Consider the following 20,734-nt stretch of genomic DNA (forward strand, 5'->3'; position numbering starts at 1 on the left):
CTTTATGTAGAAAGACAAATTTCAGAAGTTATCCAACATCCAATATTTGTACCCGGCAAAATATTTACGTTTATATTGCTCAGAATAACTTACAGAATTTATATAAGGTTATAATGTTTATAATACTTTTTTAAATGTATATAAATATAAATGTCATTTAAATAACTCTAAACTTTAAGTAATTATTTGGTTTAAACTAATAAATTTTCAATGGAAATAATGTCTAGAAAATAATAAAAAATTAACCGAAAATATTTATATTATTCGTTGAATAATCATATACTATGATATAAAAAGTATACCCATATATTTAAATATATTTTTTAGCTACATAATATAAGTATCGATAAGAAAATATTTTTTTGTTCATTATTTCTATTCTTCATTGAATCATACAAATTCAATAGTTTTTCTAATTCTAATTTATTTAATTGGTCTGTTTTAATAGCATGGCTAATGTGATAAATGTTATATAAAAAATTGTATGAAATAAATAAATCAATTCCCTTTGTATTTTACGTTAGTAAATCAACCTTTTTTTTATTATAAGCTTACCTAACGAGGACTAAACTTTCACATAATAAGCAGATTTGTATGCTAATTGCACTTGGATGGTTATTGAACAATGATTCTTTGTTTGGACTCCAAATGAATGAACTGAAATTCCTGAAAAATAACAAAAGAATATATTAAACACTATCCAATAAACATATATTTATATATGGTAATATACATTTATATTTATTATAAGAGGCAAAGAGTAAACACATTTTGAACCAACGATAAATAACATTCAAGGATATATTAGAATTTTAATAATCATAGCTCAATAATTTTCAACAAAATGTATTTATCGAATTCTGATTTTTATTAAAATTAAATAAATATTAAAGTCTATTAAAGACTCTGGGAATATTATGAACCCATTCATTTATTTTTCTCGTTTACGACAATTTACATTTTGGTCCGTGACTAAGAATAAATTCATTTTCCATATAGCAAATTAACTAATTCAACATTATTTACCGATTACAAACAATAGTGCTTGATATTTAAAAATATCATTCATTTTTCTACATTTTTTACATAATAAGGCGTATTAATAAAATACAAAACTGACCTTTATGAATATACTTTTTCTTCTGTATGATTTGCAATTTCAGAAAATTCGTGATAATGTATATAAGTTACATTTGTAGTCACACAATATAAACTTTTTTAATATTTCTATACTTTTGATTATATACGATATACTACATTGAATATTGTAGAAGAAAGAATCAAAACAAATAATTTGTAATTATTACAAGGTGATTTGTATAATAAACAACATCTTTCGCATTAATAAGTTATTATCTATTAAAAAAAAGTAATTTTTAAAAACTATGTATGTAGCTATAAGGATATTATATACTGTATTTATCATAGTAACTTTTATATTCTTTTTTCGGCAAAATGGTAAACCATATTCCACAGTATTGATTTGAAACATTAACTTTTACTTATTTATATATGTTAGAACCAATATAATAATATTATAATATAATAATAATATAATATAATTTAACTATGTATAACATGTTCTAAAAATAAATCTATTTCAAATGTTCAAATATATGATACACATATCTAATATATAAATATCCATAATTACATAGTATAAGTATCGATTTAACACTTATATTTGTTTAGTATATTTATTCTACATAGGATATCCTGAATAATACGAATTCGATAATTTGTCTGTCTAATATGTTTTATTGATATGTTTTAATAGTGTATTTAATGTGATAAATGTCACTTTAAAAACAGTATGAAATAAAATAAAGTATAAAATTATCGTACGACGGAGTTTGATATTATTGAAGTAATATATAAACATGTAAATAATTTATAATTTATAAACTCCTAGAAACCTATAAATGTATATTTTATTTTATATTATATTGCATAAAACTAAATTCTAGAAATTTTCAACTAACGACTGATAAAATCAGTGAAACAACAGCTAGTGGCTATCATTGAAAATTCATTTTAAATAAGTACATATCGCATTATTTAAACAATGTTTTTATGAATGTATTTCGAGATAAGAACTGAATAATTACCTACTTACAGTTAAAACCAAATAAAACCGTGAATAAACTGAATTTAGTTTTGGTCATAGTTAGGTAAACATCCATCCGAACTATAAGACAAATATCGTATACATACATACACGCATATTATACGAGTATATTTGAGGTAACGTGTACATAACAATGGTCCTATAAATATTGCACATTTAACCGGAATACGATAAATATTTGTACGGGATGAGTTTACGTAAGCAAGATATTATTTCATGCGACTTAAAGACATTATTAACGTGCATCCGAGGTAGGTATGAATTATATACAATTTTGCTGATGAAATAAAAACTATGTAAAGTGTAAAAAGGTCAGTTATGTTGGTAAATCCAGCCGCCACTGTCAAACTGTAATATTTTAACTAAAGTTATGTACCTGCATCGAGTGTTTGTACCCATAATACACTTTAACTTGAAACGATAATAATATTTTGGCATACAATTCTGATATTTATTTTATTCCGTAATAGAAGTGCCATAACGTGGGGACTTTTTTTTTTCAAAGTAAATATTTATATTCAATACCCATTATTACATACGGAAGTAAATAAAACAGTTTTAACGATTGACTTAAAAAAATGTACAGTCTATACTGTGTTGAAAATGTTATCATTTTTTAAAATATCCTCATCTCTTATGTATACCTACTCAATACGTATTTTTTTTATAATGTTCTGAATTTGATACGATTAGTTTTGTATGAAACTTTTTATTGATATGTTGTATTTCAGTTTTAACGTGGTAGTGTAATTTAAACTATATGATTTCATCTTTAGAATATTTCTTACCATTAGAAATTTAAATTTAACTTCAGTTTTTTGATATTTAAAATTAAATTCACATTCAAGCTTAAGGATTAAAATGAAAATGGTAATAACAAAATACGTTCCTTTTTTTATTTATCACATATCATTTTAAAAATATAACATGACAGTATGATGATATAGTGTAAAAATAAACATATATAATTAAAAAATATACATTTTTTTTTTAATATCATATTGATAGTTTAAATGTAGTTTTAAAGAATAGCACGATTATTTAAATACGTTATTTTCGTAAAAAGCTATATTTTTATTTCATACCAAAATTCAACTTAGGCGTTATTGAATTTGGCAGGTAAACTTCTCAAATTATCTGTATACTGCTACGCTCCACTTACAAAATCACCACAACAGTCTGTCATCCTGGCATACTAAATGGAAAGTTAAAATTAATAACAAAAAAATCATTAAATATAACTTTTTTTCGAAAACACGATGAGGTTTCGTCAGTTAACCTAGATTACTAAATCATACTGAAAGTCTTAAACGTCTGTTTCTTAGGCTTAAATGTTAAAATGTAGGCAAAAGTCTTTTCTGGGTGGAACATACTAAAAACAAACGTACCATTTTACACCTCAAACAAAAATGTCTACATTGTTTGTTTGGTAATCACTTCAAACTCAATGTTAATACTTAACTACTCTTATATAAACAACAATACATGTGTTTTTAGACATATGGATATTAGATGGAGTTAAATTATCAAATTATCATAAAATATAAATGCAAAAACTGGTTTATTTATTTTATCGTATAACTTATGTCATTGTAATTTTTTTTTTTATAAAATTACTTTTATTGAAATATTTACAATCCTATACATTGTATAAGATATTATTATATTATTATATGTACATATTATTGTGTAAACACTGTATACTATTTAGTGTTTACACAATAATTCAATTTATTTATAAGAATAAATAGAACTTGATTGCTTATTAAGCAAGTTAAACGTTGCAAAATTTAGACCAATTTGGTCTCTAAAGATTTGGTCTTCTAACCTCCTTGACACCTAATAGGATTTTCGGATACAGTTTTTGAGCCCAACTGGATGATGAGTGGGATTTGATGTGATTTTATTTTCGATGAAATCTATTAAAGTATATTGAGGAAGTTTCGTTAATATTTGAGTTCTTTAGATCTCGATAGAGTGCCATGATGACAAAGCATGGTGATAATCATTCGTAGGATGATAGATCGATAAACTTGACTAGACTCGAGATCTTTCTGCAGCATTACGTGGAAATAATGTTTAACTTACACGTCAATTATAATTTAATTTGTAAACTTGCATAAAAAGCGTGTGTTTCTGAAGCACCGTAACGACCTTCATACCGATCGTGGTAAGCAGAATTCAGAACCGTCAGCCGTGACCGTATTATACCCATAAAAATAAACATATGGTTTTCAGTTACCGTTGCTGGTAATAGTGGCATCTATATATTAGCTTCATTACCATATTCATACGATCATAAAGATAAATTAAAAGACGTGTACAAAAGTTTATGCTGTGGGTATGATAAAATTTGTGAATGTTTCATTAAATATTCGTTGAATTCAATACATTTTTCGTGATACGAAGAGCTCGCGCAGACTGTATAATGACAATATCGTTATCGCACTACAAATTCAAATAATTGGGAAAAAATAAAAAAAAATAGACGACGGCAATTTCGTCCGAAGATATTTTATCGAATTTCATCGATAGTGTAAAGGTTAGATGTAAAGGTTGGATGTTTGATGCTAGCGGCCGGCTACCCGAAAAAGAAGTATTCTGTAAAACACGAATATTCGCGATGACCAATTACTCATATTATGAAACACTGACTTATTACGCGATTTTACTTTATGTCCGATTTATTTCAAAAAATAAATTATTTTTATCAATAAACGTTGGTATTGCCGAGACATAATTTTACAAGGCCCACCCACGGTATTATTGGTTTATAAGAAAAATACGAAATGTCTGATTTAGAATATATTTGTATATTTTATTTAAAAACTGGATTTCTGGCTGAATTGCATTTGGAAAATTTGTGTGTGCTGTTAGTTTCCAAGCATAAACATAAAATAACAAAATACGTCAAAATAATCACTTAAAAAATACGATTTTGAAATTAAATTGAATCCTAGAAAGCTCTCTGTTGTCCAGAGGATACGAAAATTATATTTAGTCATAGTTATCTTAGTATCAGCAATAAATAATAATTCTAAATTTTTATGATTTGCCAAAATAATTTAAAAATAACTAAAATAATTGTTAGGTCGTTTTGTTTTTGTTCGTTGTTTTTAGACGTATTAGACCACCAAATTGTATATAAAACTCAGAAATAACCGGCAAAGATAGGTTAAATTACTACCAGATATACAACACGTGACTGAAATTAGTAGATTTCCACAATGATTATAGTAAATATAATAATAACAACAAGAGGGCGTACAACATTTAAACGTGACCACTAAATTGACTTTCTTTTGATTCCACAATTTACGTGTTTTATAAAATTATTTACTTGGTTGGTTACAGTTTTGACGGTAGTTAAAATTGAATAACAAAAAAAATAAAAATTCTAACGTACCTATTTTTATAGTTTTATATATTAATATAACGCGTACCGCATAGAATATTTTACGTTTCAACTTCATACATTCACTTTTTCGTCTTAAAAAAATACGAAACAAAAATTATTTTATGCCGAGCACAAATGTTAATGAAATGTGATCCTTACGAATTTCTTCGATTGAATTTAAACGGATTTCAGGGTACGATAAAAAGTGTATTTTACGTAGGGTTGGAAAAACAACACATGTGGCGTACGAGTAGAAAATATCACGAGTGGTATATTATACGCGAGAGTTCTTCTTGGGCTATTGTCGTTGGAGATTTTTGAGGGGCATCGTGTTCTTGTCGCATTAACGTTTACACAGTACCGTTATGTTGTTATTGTATAATACGCGTTGCCAGGTAAAACGAGAACGGGACGTGATGCATACGAGGACGTATGCTCGCAGTGCATTACAACACGGTCACCGTCTGTGGTTTGACGTGAAATAACTGTTATAGCATCAATGGTACCAGAACACCTGTGTAACACTGGAATACTTCGGTCATGTGGTTATCAATCGCATTGAATACCTATACCCTTCGTGTACAACGGGTGTCCAAGGGCGGATATGTTGGAAATAACAGCGTATTCGATACAACTGTATGTAATTGATACGATGTACCCAATGGTTACGCCGCAGGTGGATATTTTATCAAAAACGCAATACGTTCAAATCAATCGTAATAACAACAGAAACTTGTCACCAGTCGAATTTCAAGAATACGCCAACGTAGGCTTTGTCCACGTATTACACATCATTTCCCATGATATATCTAAAATATATGTACAGTACTTTTCCATGTTTGATTTTAATTACTTCGTGACGTTGTGATATAAGCCTTTATTCTGTTTGAGCGATTTAACGCAATAACAGTGGAGTTGCATATTGATTGTTACTGTGTATTTTGAAGTATTTATTTTAATTTTTACAAGTAATAATGTAAGTATATGTTACAAAAAAAATCTAGTGAAAAGAAAAAAAATCTATTCAGCTGCAGATCAAAAAACAACAGTTTTAATAAGAATTTTTTATTCTGTTCCGCAATGTATACCAACAATTTGGAGAAAAAAAATATCGATAAAATATTTAGAAAAAAAAAAGGAAATAGAAATTTCCACTGTCAACATTTAAAAGGGTAAAATAATTTTTAATTTTAAAATAATAAATACTAAATATTAAATGGTATGGATTTATGAATAATATACGAGTATAGGCTTAAAATGACATTTATGTTTAATTTGTCTCTTGTTTTTAGTATAATCTTTGAACTTGTTTTCCCTATGAATAATCACATGGAAGGATACCAAAATTATCAAGTTCACCGAATAAATTATTAAGAACCATTATTAAAGATTGTTTTAATTTTTCTTATAACTTTTAATATTAATGAATTATAACGCATAGAAATTAAGTTGACGCGTGTTACGTACACATTAATTTATGCGAGTTGTATGCAACAAAATTCGAGACCTCACCGACTGCTAAGTTATTTACGAAAATCATACTACTTGTTTATCGTGTTACCTTTGTTTATAGTTATAAACCTAATGGTACAAAAAAAAAAAAAAAATTATTATACAATAATTGTATTATTAATACATAATTATTATATGAACGTGTCACCGTCATAAACGTTTGTGCGGCACATCGCGCATAACGTGCAACGATTATTGTACCGAGTGTACAGCAGTTCCTTATGTCGTGAGCGAATATACATAGAATAACACTAAATAATTTTTAGAACTGTGAATAGCTTGCCAAAGTCAACGCGGTTCTGAGTAAAAAGAGTATTTTATGGAGGCATAGATCGCGAGGCGTTTTAATTACGAACCATGAAGCCGTGATTCCTTTTGTTTCGCAGTTATAAACTATTGAACTACAGAGGTATTAATGCGTAATTATAATATAATGCGTGCGTTTCTCTACTTGACCCGACCATGGTGCCAGGCGATATTTTCCACACAGACTCGTTGTTTTCGGTCAATGCGTTTTCAAAGTATTTAAATACATCATAATTGCGCTTATTGTTTTCGATCGTCCAAGAAGTCATCCACAGCCTCGACGTCCCACGCGTTGTTGTTTGAACGAAAATCGTAATAAATATAAATACATATATACTATCGTGATTTTAAGTCGTCGGTGAATATTTTTGTGATATTTATTTGTTTTTAAACGATAATAAAAATAATAAAATAAAAATTGAAAATTAATAAATGGTCAATACTCGCAAACTAATGCATTAATAAAAAAATATATCACATATAGAAATAAATTAATAAATAAAATCACAACTCTTGAGTTCATTAACTGTATATAAACCTTATGATGAATTTTTAATTCTAAACCAGTCGTACTTAACAAGTACATTATTACTCTAGGCTAAGCTTTTATTTATTTATTTATTTCTATAATCAATTATTTGTTTGTTTACTTATTAATTGATAAAATAAGCACAAAAAATTTATTTTATACTATGTGTACACCAAGACACGGGTTGTAAATTGTGTAGAAATGAAAACTGCAACCAATGTGAAGCGTAAGGACCAAGGGACATCAAGGACATAATGATATCATCACTGATCCGAATCGATGTACCATTTAATCTAACGAGGGATATCAAGTTACTGCCGGGGGGGAGGGGCGATATGACCATAACACCAAGCAACGATTTTGCGAGATATTTCTTACGAAATTACTACAGTAGCGATGATGATGAGAGTTTCATATAAAGTTGCCTGTCGTTACTACCGGTAATACGATAAGTTCGCTCCAGCACGTACTTATTGCGGACATGCATTCGATTTCGACCAAAAGACACCGACAACAATGCTACAGATGTGTGTACACGCATCGATCCGCAAAAAGATTGCAACGCACCATTTCAATTTTTGTAGATCATGGTAGAGCTGTATTGCCGTGTAGTGTTCAACGTGATTTTTATATGAAAATCGATGGACAGAAATAGATTTGGTAGTCATAGTATTACCGAGATCACAGTCAGGACGATTGCAACGGTGGGATAAAAGGTCAGGGGGTAATGCGTTTTGGGCGAAAAATAATTGCATGATTTTCGATCGTTGATGTCTTCCTACATGATATAGTACTTATTACGACGACGTTGCATATCAGTCTGTAATAAAATCAACTGAGTTTCGAAAAAATGTAAATACATGCAGTAGTCGTTTTTTGTGGCTATCGAAATTAAATTATTTTTAGACATATGACAGATTTCGTCGTAATTTATTTCCAGTGATAATCAACAATGACACCGTTTGCGATTCGGGTAGCAACCGTGATACAATACAGTCATAGAGAATTGCATAAAAAAAAATTGATATCATCTAAAAAACCGTTTACTCATTTACATGACGCATATGGGTAATATACCTTCGGTAAAAGTTATCTGGGCGGATGCGTTTTTGAACCGATTCAGATTAACGGATACGTAGGCGTGACGGACGTCCACCACGAATCATGGTTAGTTGTATTATTCTCGTACAAGGACCCAGAGCCGTGCAGAGCTATTTTTATCCTGAAGAATAACTGAAGCAGTGCGTCTCCTAGGTTGTAGGGCTTCAAACTCACAGCTTTTAATATGAATAATACGATTCGAAAAAACTGAAAAATTGTAATTAGGTTTCTAGCAAAACAAAAAATAACATTTCTTAAAATAAGTGAATTATTTAATATTGTTGCACCCCCCCCCCCCAGCTTCAGGCGCCCAAGGCAAGTGTCTCGCTCGCCTCACTCTAGTTACGGCTCTGCAAGAATCAAACAATAAAACATTATCGTGAAACTGTGTCCGTTTCGAGCTGGTGATGGGATCTGCATTCTTCGGGAACGATATGCCGTCGCTGCAGTTTTACATGTGGACGATTTCAATAATTGTATCGGTAGCTCGACGCCACTTGGCTGACTACACGGGTATTCGAAGGGAAGCGGTTGTTTTTAATGTACGCACAATTCGGCATCGTTTATTTATTCTCGTTTGAATAACATTCCGCGGCTTAATGTCGTATTGTTTATTCCCACTTTAAGTTCAAATCCGTTCTGCAGACGATATATAATATTTGTATTAAAATATCGACCTACGTGGATTACAGTGACTGTGATGGTTATAGCGTTTCCCTGTAATAGGACTCGATCGAATAGCTGTATAATTGTTATCCTGTTATTATATATTTTTAATTTTAAACCAGTTTCCAGCAGGCAAAATTTGACGAGCAGTAAATAAAACGTATTATATTGTGCGCGATGCATCGTAAGTTTGATATTTTTGCGGAATAATCGTGATTGAATCATCTTATCATGCGATCACGTCCCTTTTACCATTATTTTATTAAAATTATTAATGTTATATATATATATATATATATAAATATATATATATATATATATATATATATATATATATAAAAAAACAATTTTTAAACGTAATTATAATATTATGAAGGTAGTACTGCGCGCAAAGAACTGGGAGACGAAAATACTACGCACAGCGAAGTGTTTGACTCGTTTTGATATGTATAGTCCGAGTGTTGTTTATTTCAACTTACTCGGGTATGTACATCTAATTAGTCCATACTCCCGGATGAGAGCTTATGTACGTACGATCGGATTACATTGGACGACGGAAAAATCCGGTAATCAGTGGTAGATCCGTGCGTTTGGAAATCTACTCACTGCAAGTTTTGATCTTTTAATTTCGAGTTGACCGTAAACTTATACGTCATCGTATATTATACTCTCAAAACGGTATATAGTCCTTTGATGTTCGTTTTACTTCTATAGGATCTGATTTTAATTTATAGATAATAACATATTATATCACGTATCAGCATAGTACCCTTGAACCAAAAACATGCTGGACATGTAAAATGTTTATTTTATCCGAAGTTATATTAGCAATACACTATTTTTTTTTTGTCTTTTATATTTTACTAATATAGTAATGAGAATAAAATTAGTTAAATCAATTTAGATGAAACTGAAAAACAATTTTATTCATATCATAACCAAGTTTATGGATCAGAGTAGACAGTTTCTCCGAAAATTATTTTAATTCTATTTAAAGAATTACGGGTGAATGTTAGGCTAGGTATTTCATAACTATTTAAAAACTAACGTAAACTTATTATTAAATTATAACCTATTAAAAAACAGTTTTTATGTTATTAGAATTATGAAGTCGTATTTACTACACTTTATTGGGGAGGACTTTTGTAAATATGAACCACTTGACCAAGTCTACGATCAAAATTGAACAAAAAAAAAGGGAAACCTTAATTTGTCTAAGTCAACTAAAGGTAGATTTTGAAAATTAAAAATACTGCACGTGTTGTCGTTTTTTTTTTTTTTTTAATTTGTTGTGCGTTTGTATATTAGTAAAAAAAGCATTATCTTAAAAGTGTCTCAAAAACAAACCTTTTAGTTAATTTATTTAAATGTATATTTTTATGTATGTGTGTGTGTGTGTGTGTGTGTACGAGACATATTTTTTTTAAGATTCTCCTGCAACTAGGGCCATTAGCCACCGTGAGAGATAGTACGTTACGTATACATTTCATTCCATTAAGTCTACGTTGAACTTCAATCGACGGCTGATAAAAATTGCAGCTACTGATGGAAACAAAAAACATGATATTCACTTACAGAGTCCACGTTGAGTTACAAATGTAATGGATCATAAATTATAGCAATAAAACAACACAATCCAAGTGGAATGACTTAAGCTTGAGTAATAAATAAAAATAGTTTTCGAGACTATTTCTTTGTTGTACATCTAGAACAACGCACGATTAACTTTTGTATTAATTCTGCTAGGATATTAAATGCAATGTAAAATAACAAGTATTCCATTTTAATAAAACGTAAAAAACTTAATTTTTTGAAACTTTTATGTAATGCTAAGGAAATAACACTTTTACTTAAAGTGTATTAATTACATTTGCATTTGTTAAGTTTTGCGTAATAAGTAAATATTTTAAATATATTTCAGAGTATAATTATGTTGTTCATACGTTCATATTTTCAAAAGTTTCTAAATATTTATGTTATTTAAACTTTATAGCAATAAATTTTATAATATTTTAATTTTACTACAACACTATTATCATTTTAAATAGAACTCTTAAACTGAATTTCTTATGAATATAATGTATATAAAGAATTTTAGATAATGAAAAAAAAATTGTATATACACATAAATAAATGAAATAATTAACAATACTCTGAAATACACATTTTTGAATTTCAAGCTATTTTATCTTCATTAAGTGGTTCAGTATAGTTATTGAACTTCACTTTACTCTTATAATCGAAAATATCAATATTTCTTGAATTGTACTACTCAATACAACATATTATTAAAATCTTATTATAAATTACCTTTTATGCAAAATTTAAAATTTTAAGATTATTGGTTCGAAATTATTGAATTCACTAATTTTATTCTAAGCATTTTCTAGTTAATTTTATTAGCGTTATTATATAGCGTTCTTTAAAATCGATTTAATTTGAAATGTATGGACCACTCTTTTATGACATTTTTATAAATTAACGAAATACTTTTTTATTAAAGACTTATCAGTAAGACATTTTAATATAACATTATACAATAAAACAAAATTTATTATCGAGTATTGAAAATAACCATTTCAACAATTTCTTGAATAGGTTGTATATTTAATAAATGTAATAATTCTTATCATACATTGTAATTAGAAAAAAACATTTAAAAGCATGACACATTCGTTTTGCGAAAAACACTATTTACTATTTATATTACTATTTTGAGAGCGACGACACGATTTTAGTCAGTATACATAGAAAATATAACTTATATATAAATTTACCATATATTAAACAGTAAATTACATATTTTAATTAATAATAATAAAATATTGTATTATAAGATAAACAAGTATATAGTCAATAATTTTTAATAAGACTCTGTATATTTTATTTGTTTAATTCTTTAAATATAGTGATTCTGTTTAACTTCGTCATAAATAAAATTTTCCACAGTCAAACACAAATATGCAGTATTAGTAAATCCAACTTTTTTTTATATATATATTTATACACCTAATTATTATTTACATTTTTGACATGGAAAAATATTAAAAATCATCAAAAAGGTACTTAGTAGCGTACAGTCATCATTTTATCAGGTGAGTAGAAATATTTAGAAAATTTAAGTAGAAATAAATGTATTGATAAAGTCTAGTCTGGTAGCTTAAATTCAAATCATATTACACCAACATTTTATATATATTTTTTTTTTAATGAATACTACAAGACTCTTTAGATTTTTATAAAAATAACGAAGCTAAAAGTATAATTTTTTTGAATATTTAAATAAAACATTTATAAATACCTACTATTTGTTTACTTGTTTTGATCATCACAGATTAGTACGAAACCTACAATGATTTGCTTTGATATAGTAAAACTCCCTTGCTTATATATTTTATTGAATTACTTATTTCATGATTTCTGTATTCAACATAATATAATCAAGTTACAATAGTTAATATAACATGCATACATCCGTTTTTATAGCATTCAAGCGCGAATGATTAGTGTACAAAATCCCATTGTTAATACAATGCGGTTTTCTAAAAATGAAGATTTCGTATTGCTACATGCAATTGTAATTTGTACAGTAATAAAAGCTTATATCATGCCATAGTGTTTTCATGTGTTCTCATGCAGTGTTTTATTTTTAAGCTATCCATGTTTACATTGGAAAAAATAACAAATCATTTTAACGACGATTGGTGTACATTACCGATCATTAAAAAGAGGGTCGAATTTTGTTGGTTTCCGAAAATTAATTTAAACTTAGCTACAGAAATAATAAAGTATGTGTACGCATTTGGAAATGTTAAAACTGAAGATACATATGGAAGTTATTAAATACATTTTTATATTCACACGTCGGAAAAGTTGAATATAACTGATCACAAATAAAACAACACCCTAGGTAATATGTGTTATCATTTTAAAACTAATTCTTCGATTAAACAAACAGTGGAAAGAGTTAAAAGGTAATTCAAAGTACTTGCTTTGAGAAAAAATGCCATGTTAACTAGCCAAAGTAATAGGAATAATTTAACCTAAATTGACAAAGTTATCGACTTGTAATTTGATTTAAAATTTAATATAATGAGAAAGTTAATTTTAAAAGATTAAAATTTTTAAATCGCACTTTATCGTACATTTTAAAAATCTAATCTTTGTAATCTCAATTTTAATATTTTTATATTATACTATAGGTATTTAATGAATTACACTAAAAATATAAATCCAAGCTCTGAATGTAATAATTTAGTATCCAATAGGTGTTTAAAGTTTCATGAAATATCTAAAATATGCAATAAAAAGACGTGGCATATACATAATAACTAACCTAACTGCGTTTTCACAAAACTTAGATTTACTCGCAACTATAAAATTATAAGAGTTTACATAGTAAAGATTTTATGTTTAGCTAATGGAGATATTTATAAAATTAATAAAGCTACAAATATTAATATAAATAGTTTTTCATTAGTAGTTGTATTTATTACATCATACATTTATATTTATTTATATTTATTATTGATCTAAATAAGTGGCTATAATCAGCAACGAAAATGGAACGATTCGAAACTCGTACTATATGGAATTATTATAATAAGCATATTATGCTTAATAGGTTATTTATTGAAAGTTTAAAACGACGAACTTATAGTTTTAGTTCTGTTTGTTCTCAAAAAGTGATCAGTTTTTCATTCAACAGTTCTTTAACTAACATCTGCAGGAAGAAACAATATCATTATCGTTTCGAGTTTCAACAATTACAAAGGCTTTGAATAAAAGTTTTATAGCTGTTTATAAAAACGTAATAATATAATAATGTAATGTATAAATGTGTGTGTGAGTTTTCAATTTAATATCAATGCTGTAAATTATATTATTTATCAACTATAATTTTCGAAATATTGTTTCTGCAGTAAAGTTGTTAGTTGCAACGCTTCTTAAACTTAAAAATGTTTATTATAAAAGCCATATTTTGAAATAATAGTATAATTACTGTACATCAATAGAAACGGATTAAATTCGTGACTTATAAAAGTTTAAGAAGTACACGATGAGTGAATAATAATAATGTTATGATTGTAGTTACTATTGCGAAATATGCATTTTCGTAAGATAAATCTAACGAGTTAAACGAAAGTATTGGAGATACAGAGAAAAGAAAAAACGTGTCTTCGACAGCATCATATTACAAAGTGAAAAGTTTGTTGCAAAACATCGAAATATTTTAATATTGTTGCAAACAAATATATGAGAAAAAAATCAATTCATAAAGAATAATTTCGTAGACGAACATGCTATGGGCTGAGAGCAAATACCTAATTGAAAAAATTATGGTGAGGGTTGTGTAATTAAATGGACAGCGAAAAAATGTTGGAATAAAAGGTAGTGAAGAAATCAAAAGGATGAATACCTGGTTGCGCTTCTCACTAATAATCTGAATTAGAAACTTGACCGGTATAGCGATTTAATTTTATTACTACATATTCGGATTTCGCGTTCCTGAGTTTTGACACAATTTTTCCTCCTTACCCCACTCCACATCAGTTGAGTATTCAGACTTTACCGTGCGTTGTTCAAAATTACTTCCAGTTAGATGAATGCAAATAAACCACAGAATATATATATATATATATAATTTTATGACCCTACCGATAGTGTAAAATCGTGTCGTAGGTGGTTTCATTTTTGTTTGAATTATTACTCTGTGGAATTTTATAAGTATTTATTCGAGGTATTTAGACCTTTACCCGAAGAACGTTGAAAAATATCATTATTTTACGCTAAAATACTTATTTTTAAAGAATATAATTAAAATGAATAGAATATGATTAAAATGCTAATAAAATTCCGTGGTCTTATTATAATATTATGGTAAGTCGATAAAGGTCAAATTTTTATTTTTATTTTCCCTACTTATTGTTTTTTTGGTATTTTCAATAATTGATCACTAAAATGCACATGTTCACATGTGTTAAATATTGATCAAAATTTGTAAAACTAATATCTAATAAACTCCGAGACGGATCCAAATCGATATATTGTCATCGTTCGTGTAGGTACCTTTTATATATTATTTCTTGATTATACGTTTCTCGCACAGGACGCTGAGTTTCATCAACTCTTAACTCTTTAACTATTTATAATAACTTCCGATACTCTAGAAAATAATAGCGTTGATAATTTCTTGTATAATACACCTATGTATTACTTGAATAAAAGAGAAAAAATAAAATACAACCATCGCTACAGTTTTCGGAAGTATTGAGTAACAGACGTTGTCGATAAAAACCAATACTATTTTTGCGACGGACGAAAAAAAAACAATCATCCGAAGACCAAGGACGATAGCATTGAAAAATGAAGTCCGTTTTTCAACAAAAGTTTACCGAACTTGGCTCGTACATTCAAACGAAATCAGTATAGTGTTATTTTAATTCGATTTTGCTCCATGACGACTGCTTGGAATGTCTAGAAAGAGTAGATAAATTACGAAACAATCCGATCAATATGTAGCTGAAGCGTAATGATGTTAAACATTTCGTGAAATGCACATTTTATAATATATTAATTATAGCAAAGTCGTGTATGTGTGTGTGTCAAAAACAATAACACTTAAGCATTTACATGAGTGCAGGCGCATTAAGTTGTGTAACTAGAACAATTTAAACACAAATCGAAATATTTCACGTTCTTGTGGATCTTGAGAGAAACGTTAAATTTCAAACAACTGGGAGTGTTTGTAATAAATTGATAAGTAAATAATTATCAAATTCGTTAAGAGTTGGATTAATCGCCTACGTCGCGAGAAGAATTGGCTAACGAAAACGTATAACATAAGACAATTTATTTATAGCGCTCAACACACGTGTTGGTATACGTTGTCTGAAATACAATTAATCACTTGAAAATAATAATTATAATAATATATTGTATAGCTACGTAGCGGTACGTATCGTACCGGTATATTGGGACTCGGATGATTTACACGGATTATTTTTCAAAACCAGACAGAACGAAAACGATTGGTGTACGATTAGTATATTCTCGTTTTAGTTAAACTAGCCTATTCTAGCAGGTAGGATTAGGTTAGGTACCATTTGATATCGATCCCGAGGAGAAGGGCTTAAATATAATTATTGTCAGATTTTCAGTGATTCGGTTTAATCACCTACTAGTTAGATTTCAATAATACATTATTAGCCTATAATTATCTATTATTAATTTTAGTTATCCGTTTAGTTTCCATCAACTAAGCGTGTTATTTAGTCGTTATTATTTAACAAACTTAGTAACAATTCTTTAACAAAAGTTTAAACTTGCATGGTATTTCTTAATCTGCGAAGCATATACTATTGAAAATAGTTTATTTATGTATATTATTGAGTGATACGGCCAGTTTGAATAGCTAGATTCATCAAAATTGCTTTTCGTGTTCTACAAATATACAAGTGATTATCAGTACCGACGACGCATAAAACAGTTCGTTTTGGGGATCGAATAATCTCTTAATTAAAACAGTTCTGACTATTAATGTAATGAATAATCGAATAATATAATTATTCGAATATTCGATCATTCGAATATCAGTGTTCGATGCTACAATACCTAATTTGTTTTATTCGTTTTTCCATGACAAGCTTTTTATACTATTTATTATTAATAAGTAATCCATATCTACACAACTACAGATAATGTATGTCAATGATTAATCCAACTAAATACGAAAATGGTTCTTATCTTGCAGTTACCTATTCACAGTTAGCTTTATTTTACTCGTTATAGCCAATAAATCGTAATAACTATACTCGCTGTAGATGTATATTTTAATATACAATCATATGTGCCGTGCCGGGACCTAACGTTTTGCTTGTTGTAAGCAGTATCTCGTTCTAAGCGATGCATGCTATAGTGATTTATAGTTTATACTGTATTAATAATAATATAATTAAGATATTCGATTATTTTGTACAGTTTTTATTTTTGTATTTTAATTGCCCTATCAAATAGTAAATATCACCCGCTTCGAATCCACTTCTCGCAGGCCTTTATGTATCATAAATCTTATAATATTATTATTAAACGTTTAGTGTTGCGCGGAAACTTAAACGAATAATATTCGTTACGTATTGTATTGTAGCAACAAACACTGATATTCGAATGTTCGAATATTCGAATTATTTATGATAGGCCTATTCGAATATTCAAATATTCAATTATTCGAATAATTCCCATCACTAGTTCTGACGATCACAGAGACTACGGCGAGGGCTTAAAATGTATTGATTGTTATTTGGATCTCGAATGCACAGCTTTTGTGCATATATCATCAATAGAAACTATTTATAAATAAGTACAATGTTTGTGGGTACCGGTGCGTTATGATGTATGTATGTATTTGTATATTTGCATTAAATATACATTTGCAGTGATCGCATATGAGCTGGAAAATTTCAGTGATGTTTGTGAAATATTGAATAAAAACTTCTTCGTGGGCATAGCACGAATAATGTATAGGTAAACAAAAAAACAAAAATTAAGTTAAAGTTGTAACGTTTTAATAATACGCTTATGAGTAATGCGTATTAGTGTGACATACATTAAAAGTGTATTCAATTTTCTTTGTTTCGAAATGTATAAACATTGTGGAAGTAAAATAGACTTGGTGTATTTCAAATATTTTTTGTTATAAATCCTGTATTCTCATCGCATATATTATTCATTATTATGTTATCGAGTGCATTTTTATAAAAAATAACTTCTTGGCAGACCGATTATTTGCGAAATAGAGGTTAGGTCATATTGTATACAAATTACATTTTTTCTATTCCAACAAAACGAAGCTATACAAATTGAAAATTTATTTCATCGATGATTCAGTTTAGAATGACTAATTAATAATCGACCAAAATTTTTTTTCATTACGTTTTCAGATACCTATTTTTTTTTCTCCCTCCAAAATTGAAAACAATATTAATTTATGATGCGCGTGATTTATTTATTTTTATTTTTATGATATGTCTTAGATTACCACGTTCGTGTGACAATCTATATATTTATACCGGTTAAAAATTAATGTTATAACCAAACTTGGTTGACAAGTTCATTTTTTTTTTTAAATTAAAAAAAAAAAAAAAAGGAATACTTTGTTTTATTTGCATTGTAAAATAAAAACTAGATGGCTTAAATGATTTTAAATGGCATCGTACTAGTTTGTCTTTGTATTAATCAAGCTATGCATTTTATTTTTCTGTTTGATGTTTAACAAACAGAGCTCAATTATTAATTTGAAAATATACATTACATTATTTTCACTTTATTTATAATAATTAAAAGCCGGAAAATAACACGCTATGTTACATATAACTATTTTCCAGTGCTAGTTCCTAAATTATGTTGATTTAATGAAATTTTTTGTATTTGAAAAAAACATTCATAATTAAAGAATCAAAACAAAAATACATTCTTCATTTCACTTAGAGAAGATTAAATAAGATTTTATTTATTTACTTTATACGTAATAACAATTGAACACCTTAAATATTAAACACTATAATCACAAAAATAAAAATATGTATAAAATAATTATGAAAAATGTAAAAACAACCATTGTTTCTATAGTATTGATTAAAAAAAAAAAAAAAAAACTCCAAGAAAGTCGAAATTACATTTTTACATTGAGTTATATTGCTTAAGATTAACTTTGTATACTGGTTTCTGACTCGGGTATATAATATAAAATAACTAATTTTACAAAAAAAATTGTAAAAGGTTGGAGGGGACTATATTTTACGTTATTTCCTGGTTAATTTTTTCAGTTTTCCATTAAGCTCAGGTAAACAACTAAGAAAATTGAAAATTAACAGATTATACCACTTATTCAGTATCCAATTTCCTATAGTTTAAAAGTATGTTGCGTGAAACTTCTAATACAGATTTACTTCCCGAAAGTTTGATCACAGCTAATGAAGGAGGAAAATCTAATACATGACTCGCTTAAATATGTATCTAAAACTAAACTTAAAAAGTCAAACCATGTTTAAACATGTTATTTAAATAAAATATAATATACTCAAAATATTATAAAACATATATCTCTGAGCAAAATATTTTCCTTTTTTTTTCACTAAAATTATTATCAAATTATTTTATTACCGTTTACATCAGATTTTAAAATGTCCAACAATTTTTTTTGAGCAATTTACAAATAGTTAAAATTTTCATATTAATATTGATTTTTTTTAATAATATTGTTAAAATTGTTTCAATTTCTTAAAAATTTATAAAAACTTAATTCAAAGCTCCTCGTACGTACCTAATATTGATTAATGAGAACAATTCAGCTTAACTTTAAAAAAAAAAAAATAAATAAATTGGCTCAAACATTAAATTTTGTTGAAACAATCTAAATCACAGAAATTCGTTACGATTTTGTAATAAAAAATGTATTAAATTTTAAATGTTTATACTTATGGCTTGAAAAATAAATAAAATATTTTTCATAAGATATTTTTGTAATTAGTAATAGTAATTTACTAGAAATTCGTAAGCATATTTCAAATAAATATTACAAAATTAAATGTTGACAAAATAGGATTTTTCAACAAATTTCCTTTAGATGATATTAGTTATTTAGTTTAATGATATTTCATAATTTCAAAATATTTTAAAGAAATTTGTTTTGATTATAGGCATTTCAATTTTTCGACTTTCCTAAATTGTTGATGCTTTTTTTTTTTTTTTTGGTTAATAACATCATAAATTCAGCAAACCTTATAAATCATTTGGTTTTTCTTCTATATTAACCAAATTTAGAACAATGAATTGAACGATTTTTCGAGATTATTGGTACATTGATTTCAAATTTAATAGACTAATTACAGCTTTAACATTCACCCATCTCTATATCACTTCCGACTGTAGAGTGCCACCTAATCTAGAAGTGTCGTCCTTTATTTAAATATTACTTTCAATTTATATTTTTGCTCTATCTATTCTTAATTCCCTCAAATACTGATTGTGTAATGATTTTTATGTAATAAAATCGTTCTGAAGTATATACTTGTAAATAATTGCTATGCAAATAATT

At 27.5% G+C, this 20,734-nt stretch overlaps 1 protein-coding gene across 6 annotated transcripts in view; it reads right to left on the minus strand.

Annotated features, from left to right (window-relative positions):
- The window catches only part of LOC112680670 (5-hydroxytryptamine receptor 1), a 333,709-nt gene that overhangs the window by 144,435 nt on the left and 168,540 nt on the right, over positions 1-20,734 (minus strand). For all 6 annotated transcript variants that reach the window (XM_025550842.1, XM_025550841.1, XM_025550838.1 and 3 more), the window contains one exon: positions 556-666. The gene's annotated coding sequence lies outside the window, so the exon portion shown is untranslated. The remainder of the gene's footprint in view (positions 1-555; positions 667-20,734) is intronic.

The sequence above is a fragment of the Sipha flava genome, unplaced genomic scaffold, assembly GCF_003268045.1.
Source record: "Sipha flava isolate LNK unplaced genomic scaffold, YSA_version1 179_pilon_pilon, whole genome shotgun sequence".
NCBI classification, from domain to species: Eukaryota; Metazoa; Arthropoda; class Insecta; order Hemiptera; family Aphididae; genus Sipha; species Sipha flava.